Here is a 15,380-nt window from a genome sequence, read left to right on the forward strand (position 1 = left end):
AATAAATTCCTTTTGCCTTATTTCGGACAATCTGTTTCTGTTGCTAACAGAACCTTGAAAATATTGATACCTCGCCAACTTACTGTTTTTCAAATTGCAAGTCAGGACGCTTTACTGGGTCATGAAGTCATGAAGCTAATCTTGACCAGCGTTTTTAAAAAATGAAACAACTGAATAAAAAAGACAAGTAAAGGGAAGTATCGTCTAGTTAATGAAACTTGTTTGTTTTATGTATACATGTATGTGTGTATATGTGCATAAGAAATAGGTTCAAATGAAGACATTTCTAATTTTGAAAAACACTGCCCTTATTGAACTTGAGTAATCTGAGAATAAAGAATAACCAAGAGCAATCTCTCCTAGATATATTATCTATTTCTCCCCAAATCTTTAGTACTTAGGAAAATGTACTTCCTTGCCAAAAGAACAGTATATTTCAAGGTCCACCCACTATTTTCTATTAATAGTTTGACATCTCCACCCACCCTATACTTGATGATACTTAATGATAATGGACATCTTTTCCTCTTGGTCTTTAAATTTCTGTTAATGGCAGCAATATTCTGCCACACACCTAGGCTGAAATATCCCGCAGTAGTCTAGTCCTTGAACTCTTCTCCATTCATTTACTGACTACCTACTGTATTCCCGAAGGACAGAAGACGAGGGAGCAGCAAACGATCACACATGGCCACACACTTCATCTCTGAAGCACACATGGTGCCTAACAGGGAAGGGCAGAGCGATTTCACAGTGCCAATGACTCTTCATACCTTCCTACCAAATAACTACTAAGTTCTGTTGCTTCTACCTTCAAAATATTTTGCCAAATCGCCCCCTTGTTTCCATTCCTACTGTGTCACCCTAGTTTCAATCCTTTTTATGTTGTGTAGGCTCTCTCTTGCCTACTGCCCTACTGAAATCTATTCTGATCATGTCTCTTCTTTGCTCACAAGTTTTCAATGATGGACCTTCCTGGTGGTCCAGTGGTTAAGAATCCTCCTGTCAATGCAGGGGACACGGGTTTGGTCCCTGGTCCAGGAAGATTTCACATGCCATGGGGCAACGAAGCTCATGCACCACTAGTGAGCCCTTGTACCTAGAGCCTCTGCTCCACAACAAGAGAAGACATCACAATGAGAAGCCCATGCACCACAATGAAGAGAAGCTCCCACTCGCCGCAACTACAGAAAGCCCGTGAGCAGCAACAAAACCCCAGCACAGCCTAAGTCTTCAGTGGCTTCCCATTACCTCCTAAACAAGTCCAAACTCCCCAACCCAACATTGTTGATTTGGCTTCTCCACCACTGCCCCAAAGTTTCTTTCCAGCTGCATGTCCACTAATCCACAGTCCACCAGGTCCTCTCCTCCCAACCACATATCTGTGTGAGGCCTGATTTTCTTCATACAAATCAATCAAAACAACATATTGAAACAGATTGAAGCGGGAGCAGATATGAGAACCCAGCTGTCTTCTATTAAGCCGGGCATTAAAGATATTTTTGAAAAATGTAAAACAAGGCCACACTGCACATTTTTTGTTTTGGAAAATACAGTTATTATCTTATACAAAATATGATGCTATGTTAACATGCAATGATTTTTATTGTTACTTTAAAGGAATTAATAAATATTTTAAAAATTTTGCACTTAACACTTTTTATTAGAAATCAAATTTCGGTAGCTACCACTTTAAAAAGCAAGAACTCTTTGGGATTCTAAATCATTTTTAAGGATGTAAAGTGATCCTGAGATCAGAAAGTCTGAGAGCTGCTGCCTGAGATCTAACAAGTCAGTTAAAGCAGACACGGGGGCTCTGAAATGCTCCAGCCTTCCCCCCTTACTCATGTTTTTTAACTCCCTGCCCCGGTCTGTTGCTGGAGTTTTTAAACCATTAACAAAATAAGTAGTGGTAAAAGCAGAGACATTACTTTGCCAACAAAGGTCCGTATAGTCAAAGCTATGGTTTTTCCAATAGTCATGTATGGATGTGAAAGTTGGACTATAAAGAAGGCTGAGCACCGAAGAATTGATGCTTTTGAACTGTGGTGTTGAAGAAGACTCTTGAGTCCCTTGGACTGCAAGAAGATCAGACCAGTCAATCCTAAGGAGATCAGTCCTGAATATTCATTGGAAGGACTGATGCTGAAACTGAAGCTCTAATACTTTGGCCACCTGATTCAAAGAGCCAACTCATTAGAAAAGACCCTGATGCTGGGAAAGATAGAAGGTGGGAGGAGAAGGGTACAGCAGAAGATGAGATGGTTGGATGGCATCACTGACTCGATGGACATGAGTTTGAGCAAGCTCCGGGAGCTGCTGAAGGACAGGGAAGCCTGGCGTGCTGCAGTCCATGGGGTCACAAAGAATCAGACATGACTGAGCGACTGAACAGCATATGAAGAATAATTATTATCACAGAAATAATAGTGACTATGGAAACAGTCATTAGTTATACTAGAATCAACAATAATATAAAGAATAAATAAGCCTGGGGACTTCCCTGGGGGTCCAGTGTTGAGGTCTCTGCACTTCCACAGCAGGGGGCATGAGTTCCATCCCTGGTTGGGGAACTAAGACCCCATAAGTCATGCAGGGGGGTCAAAAACAACAACAAAGAGAGTAGGGATTTCCTGGGTGGTCCAGTGGCTGAGACGCAGGGGGCCCCAGGTTCGATCCCTGGTCAGGGAATTAGATCCCACACTAAGAGTTTGCTCGCCTCAACCAAAGATCTCCTGTGTTCATAAAGATGGTAACAACGACCCTATATGCAAGTCAGCAAAAGAGACAGATGTAAAGAATAGACTTTTGGACTCTGGGGGAGAAGGTGAGGGTGCGATGATTTGAGAGAACAACATTGAAACATGTATATTACCATATGTGAAGTAGATCGCCAGTCCAAGTTTGATACATAAAACAGGGCACTCAAAGCCGGTATGCTGGGACAACCCAGCCGGATGGGATGGGGAGGGAGGTGGGAAGGGAGTTCTGGACAGGTACACGCATGGCTGATTCATGTCAAGGCATGGCAAAAACCACCACAATATTGTAATTAGTCTTCAATTAAAATAAATTAATTTTTTAAAAAAAGATCCCGTGTGCCGCAACTAAGACTTGGTGCAGCCAAATAAATAAATATACGTATAAAGAAAACAGAGTAAACAAGCCTGATAATTGCCATAGGCTTTCAGTTAAAAAAACAACAACTCAGATATTCAGAGAAGAAAAAGATACAGAAACAACCATCATCTAAAACTGCTCCTGAATATCTTCCCATCAAGTCCACTCCTCTTTCATTTTCTCAAATGGCACCTCTGCGGAGACATTCCTGGTAAACCCATCCACAAGAAACTATTCCTTCCTCCAGATTCCCACAGCACTGTCACTCCAACCTTTCCTGCCAGCCAGGAAACCAGTAAGAGTCTATAAGTGAATGCATACTGAATTCCTAAATATGCACATTGAACTATCACAAATTCAGTACTGTCCACAGGAGGAGGTCCCAAACAGCCTCAGAAAACCACATACATGGGTTTCATATGATGTGAGCCCTTCCCCAAACTCAGCATAATGTTCCACCAAAGACGCGGCCATCTGCCTCAATGAAAACAGCTGTGCTGGAGATCCTTAGATAATGTCCAAGCCATGCACACCGTGTTTTATGAGCAGTTTCAGTTCAGTTCAGTTCAGTCGCTCAGTCGCGTCCGACTCTTTGCGACCCCATGAATCACAGCACGCCAGGCCTCCCTGACCATCACCAATTCCTGGAGTTCACTCAAACTCATGTCCATCGAGTCAGTGATGCCATCCAGCCATCTAATTCTCTGTTGTCCCCGTCTCCTCCCACCCCCAATCCCTCCTAGAATCAGACTCTTTTCCAGTGAGTCAACTCGTCACATGAGGTGGCCAAAGTATATTAAAAAGCAGACGTTACTTTGCCAACCAAGGTCCGTCTAGTCAAGGCTATGTTTTTTCCCGTGGTCATGTATGGATGTGAGAGTTGGACTGTGAAGAAAGCTGATCGCCGAAGAATTGATGCTTTTGAACTGTGGTGCTGGAGAAGACTCTTGAGAGTCCCTTATACTGCAAGGAGATCCAACCAGTCCATTCTAAAGGAGATCAATCCTGGGTGTTCATTGGAAGGACTGATGCTAAAGCTGAAACTCCAATACTTTGGCCACCTCATGCGATGAGTTGACTCACTGGAAAAGAGTCTGATGCTACGAGGGATTGGGGGTGGGAGGAGATGGGGAGACCTTAATAGTAATGTTGATGTGTTTTGCTTTTACACTGACTGTGAACCCAACACAGCACAAAACATGGCTCTAGGGCTTCTCTGGTGGCTCAGGAGTAAAAGAATCCACCTGCCAAATGCAGGAGACGGGTTCCATCCCTGGGTCAGGCAGATCCCACATGCCGCCACGGAGGAGCTAAGCCCATGCATCACAGCTCTTGAGTCTGAGCTCTAGATCATGGGGATGTAACTACTGAGTCCTCACACCACAACTACTGAAAACCCGTGCCCTACAGCCCATGCTCCACAAGAGGAGAAGCCACCAGTGAGAAGCCCCTGCAGCACAACCAGAGAGCAGCCCCCGCTCTCCACAACTGGAGTAAATCCTGCGCAACAGTGAAGACCCAGGACAACCAAAAATGAAACCAACCATAAAAATTAATAAAATGTGGTTCTACTGTCAATGAGGAAAGGACAAGCCCTCTGAGGCTTACAGATATTGTTGGAGGGATGTGCCAGGTGGCTGGGCCATGACTCCTACATCTACGCAGTCCTGTCCTCTAGGCAGGGTACGTGGCCGCCACCCTGGGCTGGGGCTGCTGCCCATCCTGGGGTGGAGTATCTGGAAGGTGAAAGTTGCAGGCCCAGCACTAGGACCCAGCTTCACCACCAACTCCAGAGGTGTGCCGCAGCCACTGCCCTGGTGCCACACCCCTGCCAAGAAGAGAAAGGAAAATGGGGGGGGGAGGGGAGGAGCTGGAAGAAAAGCTTGTTTGCACCGTGTTGCAGTTAGGGCGGCTGTGGTCGGGCTGATTCATCCAGGGCTCCCCAGAAAGGTCAGGGCCCCAGCCCCACCTAGCAGCACTCACATCGCCACCACCCACCCCTGCTTCCTGGGTAGCTGTAACACCTGACCTGCCTGCTGGGACAGGGCGGGGTCCTCCTGGTTCCTTCCCTGCCATCTTGCTTGGCTTAGGGGACAAGCCTGCAGCTCCAGCCAGGAGCACCGAAGGATAGGGGAGGCTTTGGGACACACAGAGGCAGCTCAGGGGCCTACCTGCCTGTTCTCCCCCGTCCTAACGCTGTGTTCAGGATGTCTCAACAGCGAACCTGGGGTCCACTCACACTCCTTTGTGGGAGTGCCCTCCAAAGTGAACATTCACACACACACAGTGTGCATGAAAGGTCCGACTCCAGTATAGCTGAGTTCCTTCGCTGCTCACCTGAAACTATCACAACATGTTTAATCGGCTACATCCCAATATCAACTTTTTAAACTTTTTTTTTTTTTAATTAAAAAATATAAAAAGAAGTCTGACTCCAGTCAGAGTTCTTTCAGCCACTGGGCTCTCAACACTGACTGGCTGTATGATCTTGGGCAAGTTATTTAACCTCTGTGCCTCAGTTTCTCTATCTGCAAAATAAGGAAACCTCAGAGGATTATTGTGAGGAATAAATGAGAAACAAGTCAATAAATATCCACATTTATTATCAATTTATATGAGCTTCCCAGGTGGCACAGTGGTAAAGAATCCACCTGCCAATGCAGGAGGTGCAAGAGACGAGGGTGTAATCCCTGGATTGGGAAGATCCCCAGAGGAGGAAATGGCTCTTGCCTGGAGAGTCCCAGGGACAAAGGAGCCTGGTGGGCTACAGTCCATGAGGTTGCAAAGAGTTGGATACGACTGAGCGCACACACACACATTAGAATTTTATTTACACATGGTACATATTATACATAGGCACTTCCCACAGTCCCCAGCACATGGAAGTACTGTGCAAACATGTGCTCTATCATCCCAACATCTTCGCTGCCACCTGTCTGCAAAGAAATGAGGGTTCCGAGAAAATCCACACAATAGATTCCTACAAGAAATACCAACTCCTAGGAGCTGCACATGAGCTGAAGCAGGGGACATGCAAGATTTCTGAGGACCACCCAGGAGGCACCAAGCTCATGTTCAGTGGCTAAAAAGAGAGTCTGGAGTTAGAACCCAAGAGGTTGGGCCCTGGGCAGAACAAAAAACTCTCGTTTCCTTGGAGACCAAGAGACTGTTCCAACAGGAAGAACTCTGTCTGGTCCGAGAGGCAGAATTCTAAGAAAATATGGTGGCCACCCCTAAGACCAGCAGGTACCAGCTGACGGGAAAGAAAAAGATTCTGGAAACCATTTGAATGTTCTACACTCTGGCCTACACTCAGCCACCCAGTACATCTGAGAATGCATAACCCTAAGATCCCCGCTCACTGTGATGAAAATAGATTCCACCTCTGAACAGTCTCCCGGTCTGTGGTTCTGTAGTAAATCCTGCTTAGAGAAAAGGGAACAGGGCTGGAAGGAAAGCAAAAAGCAGTCCTGACGCCCCAGGGCCGTGTGCGGGGAGGAAACAACACTCTTCCCTCCATAATCCAAAGACAGCTTGTGATATCCACTTGCCAGAGAGGAGTAAATCCTCCCCCGGGTCTTATTCCAGGCTGTTTCCTCAGCACCCAGCAGTCAGCTTAATAAACAGGAGCTTAGGAAGAAGAGTCTGTGAAGAGCAGAAAGATGCCTTCTGGGAGACATGCCGCCTGGGTGGGAGTGTCCTCTTGTACCCCATCCTCCCGTCCCCTGGCCTGTCCTCTCCTCCTCCCACAGCCTCTAACACCCCCAGCTGGAGCCCAAGCTCTGCATCTGTCGGAGGCCCTGCTCCTGGCTTCCTTTCCCAGCACTCGGGCCCCCAGGGGAGGGGCTGGGAGGTGCAGCCTGGAGGGGAGAGGACAGAGAACAGGAGGCAGGACGAGCTGGAGAAGACAGTGCGGGGGCCAGAACTGGGAGTTTCTGGGACAGCCCCAATTTCAAGTATTCTGTCCAACGGTCTGACCACAGGCCAGAACTGTGGGCCGATTTTTATTCTAGAAAAGAGGATGAGATGAAGTCATCGGTGGGATGGCGAGCAAAGATACCAGGGCTGCCCTCTTGTTGCTGGATGGCCCCCACACCCAGTCCCTGGAGCTCAGGCTGGGGGATGATCGTGAGAATGATATGATGGTGACAGAAGTATCGCGTGTAAGGGTGTATGACCTGCTTGGTAGTTGGCAGGGCTTTGAGCGTATTATCTTCTAAGCCTGGTGCAGAGCGTGGGCCCAGAAGCCTCGGCCCCTTACTCTGTGTAACCGCTTTATGCCCCGGCTTCCTCGTCTAGATAAAGGCATCAAGAGGGACTTCCCTAGTGGTCCAGTGGTTAAGAATCCCCCTGCCAATGCAGGGGATACGGGTTCCATCCCTGGTCCGGGAAAACTCCACGTGCCACAGGGCAACTTAGCTTGTATGCCACAAACACTGAAGCCTGGGTACCCCAAAGCCCACACTCCGCAACAAGAGAAGCCACCACAACAAGAGGCTCGCACACCGCAACTAGAGAGTAGCCCCCAGCTCACCACCTGTCCCCCTTAGCGCTGCTGCAACTAGACCCTGGAGCAGCAGCAAATACCCAGTGCGGCCGAAAAGAACAAAAAAGGCATCATGATAGTATGTCCCTCACAAAGCTGCTGCGAGGACACAAAAAGATCCAATCTGGATCCTATAAAGTGCTCAGGAGTGTCAGGACAATCAACCACACAATGACTGGGTGAGCAAGTGGCTACCGTTAAGCCCACTCGACAGGTAAGGGAGCAGTTTCACACAGCCAAGAAGGGGCAAGCTGGGACTCAAACCAGGGTGGTTTCTGTCTTGAGTCCAGGCTCTCTGAGCCACTCCACGAGAGAAAGTGCGGGTTAGGGGGTCACCTGCACAAGTCAGACAGGCAAAGAGCCACGACAGACTTCCAGCTCCGAAACTGTCCTGCTGCTTAACCCTCGGTGCCTTGCCTTGCTCCTTCCGTACCATGGACCTCCCGCCTCACAGGGCGGTGGTGAGGGGTGGGGAGTGCTTGCAACAGGCCGGTTAAGGCCCCTCTCTCTGGGCGCGGCCTCCATGGCGCCCCCTGGCCCCAAGGTTTGTAACTGCACTCTCTGCCCTGGCACATGCTGAGCCCGGCCTGCCCTGAGGGGGCGGAGAACCCCAGTGGTTCTGGGCCTTTCTAAAGGTCTGAGAGGCTAGAACGCAGATCTGGGCCAACAACCGAGGCAGCAGGCAACCGCTCTGCCGCTCCCTCCTTCCTGCGGACAACGCCTGGGCGCCCGCTGGCTCTCTTTAGGAGTGGCTGTCCTAGGGTGGTTCTAAGCAGGGTGGGAGAACTGGTCAGGGTGCTGAGGGCAAATAGTTTCTGAGAGGTGAGGTTTTGGAGGGCCTTAAAAAAAGATGACATGATCCGGGTGTCATGCCCTTGAAGGCTATGAAAGGCCACGCTCACAAGGGCTGCTGGACTTGCCTTCGGCTCCTAACGCGGGTCCTTCTATCTTCAGGACAAAAGAAGGCCAGGGGAGGGGAAGAAAGAGGAGTGGAGGGAGGGCACCCAGGACCTGGGAAGGGAGCCTGCCCTAGCCGGGAAGGGAGCCTATCCCAGGGGGCCCAGGCCCGAGCCACGAGGAGACCTGCCAGCACATTTCACGGGGACGGTGCTGGGTCAAACGTGGCCCTCTGGGCCCTGGTGTGTTCGCAGCTGGGGATGGGGTCGGGGAAAGGCCCCAGGAAACCAAGCCGGGAGCTGAAGGACCAGGTGGCGCTCTTCAGACCATCCAGCAGCCTTGGAGCCACGCGCTGGGCAACAGCGCCTCCTGGTGGACACATGGGGAGGTTCAGTTCAGTTCAGTTCAGTCGCTCAGTCACGTCCAACTCTTTGCCACCCCATGAATCACAGCAGGCCAGGCCTCCCTGTCCATCACCAACTCCCGGAGTTCACTCAGACTCATGTCCATCGAGTCGGTGATGCCATCCAGCCATCTCATTCTCTGTCGTCCCCGTCTCCTCCCACCCCCAATCCTTCCTAGAGGTAGTGAAGTGCAAATCTTTCAGTCGTGCTGGACTCTTTCTCTGCGACCCCATGGACTGAGTGTAGCCGGCCAGGCTCCTCTGTCCATGGGATTCTCCAGGCAAGAATACTGGAGTGGGGAGCCGTTCCATTCTCCAGGGGAACTTCCCAAACCAGGAATTGAGCCGGGGTCTCCTGCATTGCAGTCGGATTCTTTACCAGCTGAGCTACCAGGGAAGCTCTGGGGAGGTAAGCCAGTCAATAATCGCATGGGAGGCTTAGAGGCTTAGAAGGGGTTTGAGGGCTTCCCCTGGCAGAAGCCTCACCTGAGCATGTGCTCTAGACACCCCTAGATGAGAAACTCACTTTGGCATAAAGAGATTAGGCAATTATTTGTTAGAAAGAGTTTATGCTTTGTAGAAATCTGCCTCTACCAGTCCCCTACCTGGGGGCTTCCAAAGGCAGCCTTTCAAATGTCTGAACACAGCTACAATAACCCTCCTAAATCTTTTCACCATTTGCCTCAAACTTCCAGAGTTGTTTCAGTTCAGTCGCTCAGTCGTGTCCGACTCTTTGTGACCCCATGAATCGCAGCACGCCAGGCCTCCCTGTCCATCACCAACTCCCGGAGTTCACTCAAACTCATGTCCATCGAGTCAGTGATGCCATCCAGTCATCTCATTCTCTGTCGTCCCCTTCTCCTCTTGCCCCCAGTCCCTCCCAGCATCAGTCTTTTCCAGTGAGTCAACTCGTCGCATGAGGTGGCCAAAGTATTGGAGCTTCAGCTTCAGCATCAGTCCTTCCATTGAACACCCAGGACTGATATCCTTTAGGATGGACTGGTTGGATCTCCTTGCAGTCCAAGGGACTCTCAAGAGTCTTCTCCAACACCACAGTTCAAAAGCATCAATTCTTCGGTGCTCAGCTTTTTTCACAGTCCAACTCTCACATCCATACATGACCACTGGAAAAACCATAGCCTTGACTAGACGGACCTTGGTTGGCAAAGTAATGTCTCTGCTTTTTAATATGCTATCTAGGTTGGTCATAACTTTCCTTCCAAGGAGTAAGCGTCTTTTAATTTCATGGCTGCAATCAGCATCTGCAGTGATTTTGGAGCCCCCCAAAATAAAGTCTGACACTGTTTCCACTGTTTCCCCATCTATTTCCCATGAAGTGATGGGACCAGATGCCATGATCTTCGTTTTCTGAATGTTGAGCTTCAAGCCAACCTTTCCACTCTCCTCTTTCACTTTCATCAAGAGGCTTTTTAGTTCCTCTTCACTTTCTGCCATAAGGGTAGTGTCATCTGCATATCTGAGGTTATTGATATTTCTCCCGGCAATCTTGATTCCAGCCTGTGCTTCCTCCAGCCCAGCATTCCTCATGATGTACTCTGCATACAAGTTAAATAAGCAGGGTCCAGAGTTGTTTGCTGCTACTACTGCTGCTAAGTCACTTCAGTCGTGTCCGACTCTGTGTGACCCCATAGACGGAAGCCCACCAGGCTCCCCCGTCCCTGGGATTCTCCAGGCAAGAACACTGGAGTGGGTTGCCATTTCCTTCTCCAATGTGTGAAAGTGAAAAGTGAAAGTGAAGTCGCTCAGTCGTGTCCGACCCTTAGCGACCCCACAGACTGCAGCCTACCAGGCTCCTCCGTCCATGGGATTTTCTAGGCAGTAGTACTGGAGTGGCTTGCCATTGCCTTCTCCCCAGAGTTGTTTAGCACCCACTTAATCTTTCTTTCCTTTCCCTCAGTTATATGGTTGTCTTTTTTCTTTTTGGCTGCACAGAGGCCTGTGGGATCTTAGTTGTTCTTGGACCAGGGATTGAATCTGGGCCCTTGGCAGTGAGAGTGCCGAGTCCTAACCACTGGACCACCAGGGAATTCCATCCTTTTTAATATGAACTTCCAGAGAATCCCTCTTTCAACTCCACATGCAGGCCACCTCCCTCCCCACACTAGCAGAACCATTTTAAAACATTTTTGGATTGGGACTTCCCTGGTGGTCCAGCAGTTAAGACACCCAAGTTCCACAGCAGGGGGAACAGGTTCAATTCCTCATCTTAGTCAGGGAACTACGATCTCTGCATGCCATGCAGCTCAGCAAACAACAACAACAGAAAGCCTTGGGATCTCAACCTCCTACCATGCAGGGTCTGTGTTCAGGAAGTTGATGCTCTGATCTGAGGATTGAATAGACATCTAGAGCGCAGGCTCTGAAATCAGACCAGGGTTCAAATCTGGATTCTGCCACTTACTAGCTCAGGTAAGCTTCTAAGCCCTTCTGAAATTCAGTTTCTTCATCTGTAAATTGGGGCTGGAAGCATTTATTAGTTGGCATTATGGTGAATGTGAAATGAGATAAGGCGGGTAGAGCAGCTCCTGGCAACATTATTCAGTTCCTAAGTGGCCACTATAACTACATTTTCTAGTGTTTGGGGCTGGAGTGAGTGCTGTGGGCAAGAGTAAGGTGGAAGAGCAGAGAGGAAAAGAAGACTTTGTGGAGTTAGCTAGCCAAACAACACAAATCGCAGCACAAAACCCAACAAATGAGTACTGCGTTGCAACCCCATTTCCAGGGGTGTCTCTGACCACCTCCACAGTCCCCCCACCCACCTACACATACACACACACACACACACACACACACACACACACACACACACACACGAGCAGGCCTTGACAGCTCTTTGAAACTCAGAGGGTTTAAAATTTAAATGTCTTTGAGGGCAAGAGAAACAGCAAAACAAACACACCTCCGCGCAGCAGAGAAAGGGAAACTTGGCAGGGGCCCCAGAACTTTCCTCACCCCCAGCCCTCCCTAAACTTCCTCTTGTGGTTTCTCAAGAGTACAACCTGTTCTCAAGCAAAAGAACGGTGCCTGGGGCAGTGGCTGGGGCATGCCAAGGCTTCCATCACACCCCACCCTATAGGAGGAGGAGGGGGTGTGTGTGCAGAGGAGCAGCCTGGAGGTCCACACAGTTCTGATCGTCACATCCTGCTTACCTGTGATGGAGGTGTGACCACCCTCTACCCTCAACTCCCAGCATCAACACCCATCCCCCCCAACCCACCCACCCCCAGACACTAGAGCTAGTCTGACTGCAGGCAGAGAGGGACAGCCTCTGGGCTTCCCCAGATCTGTTTAGAGGCCTCATGTGAGAAATCTAGTTCCAGAAAGATAATGGAAAACAGCAGGAATCCATAGAGCCTCTGCCCCGTGGCCTGGCTGGCAACATGGGCAAGTCCCAATCCGCCTAGAGGGATGCCTCTCAGATGTGCAGACGCAGTTTTGGGACGCAGCTTTGGGATGCAGCAGCTGTTAGGAAGAAAGGTGCACATCTTAAGATTGCTTAGGGTCACTCCCTGACCATCTTCCTGACTCAGTTACCAAGCTGGGGTCCAGAACATGAAGGTTTCTGCTCTTCTTAAAGATTCCCAACAAAAGAAGTGTCTTGGTTTCCCATCTCCCTAGATTCTGGCACATCACCTCCATGCATCTTTCCTGCATCAAACCTCGGTTTCTTCCCCTTTGTGAGTGAGGCTTACTCAGGAGAACACACAGACACACATACACACAGGGTCATTAGGAAGGGATACAAACTCTGTGAAGTCCCCACAGCTCTGATCCAGGCTGCTGGGGCTCCCTGTGAACAGCACCTGCACCCACACTCAGCTAACAAATTGCTCTCCTTTGCATCATCTGAGATACAGGACCGCAGACTCCCTTTGGGAAATTCCTAAGCCCCTGGCTTAAGGGCACATTCCATGTAGTCAGTCAAGGAGGTGGGCTAGCCCAGTGGTTAAGAACAGGGCCTCCCAAGTCAAGTAACCTGGGTTTAAATCCCAACCCTGTCCTCTTTGGAAAATTATCTCCCCCAGGCCCAAATTTCCTCATCTGTAAGATGGGATATCCCACGGACAGAGGCGCCTGGTGGGCTACAGTCCATGGGGTCGCAAAAAAGTTGGATATGACTTAGCAAGTAAACAACAAAGATGGAGATAAAACTAGTGGTCGCCTCACAGGACTGTTGGGAGGATTAAAGGAGACATTACACCTAAAACGTTTAGAAGAGTGCCTGACAGTGCTATGTAAGCCTTAGCGAGTATTCTGAACCCTTGAGGGAGGGAAATGGGAAAGAGAAGGCACTTGGGACTGTGGAGGTCATGGTCTCAAAGACTGGGCAGAGACTGGGATCTTGGTGGAATCCTCAGAGATGCTTTTGATCCTAAATTCCAAGGGAGTAGAAGCTCTGACTTGTTTGCCATTATGTCCCCACTATTTAGCCTGTGCAGATAGTGTGGTCTCAGCAGACAGCTGAATGAATGTATGAATTGTGTCAGCCATCTCTCAAGTGAGCCTGGGAATTGAAAATGCAGAAGCAGCGGCAGGAAAACAATGGCAGATCCACTTCTTTTCACTCACGTCTAGTGCCAAGGAGAACTGAGCTGGGGCTTAGATTTGTTACAGGAAACAGTCTTAGCATCCAGGGGTGGGGGGTGGGTACCCCAGCATTGTGTGGACTATTATATCACCCCTGGGGTGGTCTCTCCCTGATGCACCTACTTGGCAATTTCTGGAGTCCTGGGAACCAGCCCAGAAAGATGCCTTACCCAGAATCCATCCTGTTCATTCCTATCTCTTCTTCATATCTAGACAGCAGGTTTAAAGAGAGCAGCAACTGTTTCTGTGTCCCCATTGTTTCCCAATGCCCAACACCTCAGTCAGGGTTCAGTCCAGCTCTGTAGAATGAGTAAGTTGCCCACAAACACCCCACCACTTTTCTGCCTGCTGACTTTCCATCATTGAGAACCCAACTTAAATGTCCTCTTCTCTCTGAAGCCTTCCCAGCCACCCCGACTTGGCACCTTGTCTCTATTGTTCTATGACTCAGGTGAGATCACTGTGGATGAATAACACCATTGTACCCTCAGCATCCCAGACACATCCCAGACACACAGTAGGTGCTCAATCAATGTTTGCAGATGAATACATTAAGGCTCCCTCAGTAACAGCAACCAATGTCTTCAGTTATCCCTCTTGCTGACACTTTAAAAGACACAGAAGAGGCTAGAGCCATCACTTGTGGGTAGAGGCATCTACCCATCAGACACCAGAGAGACCACCACTGCCAGATCCCTCTTTCTGGTCCTTTCCTCCAGCCTGCTCCTCCGGCCCTGGCTGGCAGGAGGACCCCAAGGCTCCCTGCCCACTCTAATTCTGCCCTCCCTCCACCTCCCAGTCCATCTCTGAGGTATGCAGAATGACGACAGACAGCCCAGTGAGGTCACTGGGCTTCCAGTTCAGCTCGGAGGGGGACTGTACGGACACAGAGAAAGCGGAGAGCTTTGGGGGGCTTCTCTGCCCTTCAGCCACGCGCAACTCAGACAGAAAGTGAGTTGAGCTTTGAGTGACAACCGGGAGGTGATGAGACGCGGTGACCTCTTTTAACCACCACCCCATCCCCGATCCCCCGCCAGTCTCAGCTTGGAGGTTCCCGGAAAGCGGGGTGTCGCTGACACCCATCTATCTTGGTTTCTCCAGCCCTCAAGCCTACCTTCTCCGCAGGTGAGCTACCCGGAGCACCGAGCGTGGCCGCACACACTCTCTCCCGCCGCCTCTGGCTTCTGTCTCTGGGGAGGTGTGTGTGTTGGGTGGGGGGCGGGGGTCGCCACCTCCAGCCTCGGGGAGGTGCCTGCAGCCCTCCCCCAGGCGCCCAAACAGAACCAGCCGCCGCTGCCGCAGACGCGGCGTGTTTACAAAGTCTGAGCCTCGCCGCCAATCCCGAGTTTAAAGCTGGGCAGGAAGTGGGGAAGAGGGGGCGGGGGAGACAAAGGGGCTGGGTGCTCCGCTCAGCCAAGGTTTGGGCCCCGACTCGCCGGGCGCCGCGACCCTGGCCCGCAGACCCCGCCCCACGCGTCCCACGCGCCCCAGGTGAGGGGGTGATGGGGGTGCCCCCCAGGCACAGGTGCCCCCGGCGGGCAGGCGCGGCGCGGGTTCCAGACATCGGCCTCTGAGCGTTTTCCACTCATCCGCTCGCCACTCAGGAAATAAACATCAGGCGCTGCTTCTTGACCTCTTACTCTTACTCTTGACCTCTTACTCTGCACAGTCATAGACACTTCGTCTGTATTAGCTCACCCCCGACCCCGCCATCCGTCTCATCCCATCCTAGTTTTACAAGAGAGGAAACTGAGGCACAGTGAAGTCAGGCAACGTACCCGAAGCCCCAGAGCTGGCGAATTCTGG

General features: G+C 50.3%; 1 protein-coding gene across 5 annotated transcripts in view; it reads right to left on the bottom strand.

The window, feature by feature from the left end:
• CCND3 (cyclin D3) overlaps window positions 1-14,904 on the bottom strand; it is a 97,126-nt gene extending 82,222 nt beyond the window's left edge. For 2 of the 5 annotated variants that reach the window (XM_088831358.1, XM_088831357.1), the window contains exon 1: window positions 14,689-14,825. The gene's annotated coding sequence lies outside the window, so the exon portion shown is untranslated. Of the gene's footprint in view, window positions 1-14,688 lie in introns of all 5 variants that reach the window. The other 3 variants (XM_088831355.1, XM_088831356.1, XM_088831359.1) reach the window with 3 other exon arrangements.
• Window positions 14,905-15,380: the final 476 nt, after the last annotated feature.

This window comes from Moschus berezovskii, chromosome 23 (assembly GCF_049115385.1).
Source record: "Moschus berezovskii isolate FMDL1 chromosome 23, NW_MosBer_1.0, whole genome shotgun sequence".
Classification (NCBI taxonomy): Eukaryota; Metazoa; Chordata; class Mammalia; order Artiodactyla; family Moschidae; genus Moschus; species Moschus berezovskii.